The sequence below is a fragment of the Gekko japonicus genome, unplaced genomic scaffold (assembly GCF_001447785.1).
Source record: "Gekko japonicus isolate JY-2015 unplaced genomic scaffold, Gekko_japonicus_V1.1 scaffold3609, whole genome shotgun sequence".
NCBI lineage: Eukaryota > Metazoa > Chordata > Lepidosauria > Squamata > Gekkonidae > Gekko > Gekko japonicus.
Genome location: NW_015173794.1, coordinates 64,409 through 64,888, shown reverse-complemented (window position 1 = coordinate 64,888; position 480 = coordinate 64,409). Strand labels below are relative to the sequence as shown.

The window sequence follows — 480 nt, the reverse complement described above, 5'->3', positions numbered from 1 at the left end:
GAAGAAATTGGATTCATACCCCATGGCCCTTCACTACCCGAAGGAGTCTCAGAGCGGCTTACAAACTCCTTTCCCTCCCCCTCCCCATCATAGGCACCCTGTGAGGCGGGTGGGGCTGAGAGAGCTCTGGCAGAGACTGCTCTTTTTGAAGAACAGCTCTTGTCAGAACTACGGCTTGCCCAAGGTCATCCAGCCAGGTGCAAGTGGAGGAGTGGGGAATCAGACCCAGTTCTCCCAGATTACAGTCCGCACACTTAACCCCTGCACCAAACAGGGGAGGGGAAGGTCTGTGCTCCCCTGCCCCAAGGGGGTGTGCTGCCCTCGGGAAAGATCACCAGGGCAGCCTGGGTGCTGGCCAGGGGAGGGACCGTCTTGGTGAGATGGGCTGGGCTGCAAAGATCAACCAGTAGTGGGACAGGCCAGCCTCTGAAGAGACAGGCGGGACGAAGCAGGATCGCGGTTGCTGCTTGTTCCTGGCCA

General features: G+C 59.2%; 1 protein-coding gene across 1 annotated transcript in view; it reads left to right on the top strand.

Moving 5' to 3' along the window:
• The window catches only part of CWC25 (CWC25 spliceosome-associated protein homolog), a 12,058-nt gene that overhangs the window by 10,479 nt on the left and 1,099 nt on the right, over positions 1–480 (top strand). The gene's annotated exons all lie outside the window — the stretch shown is intronic.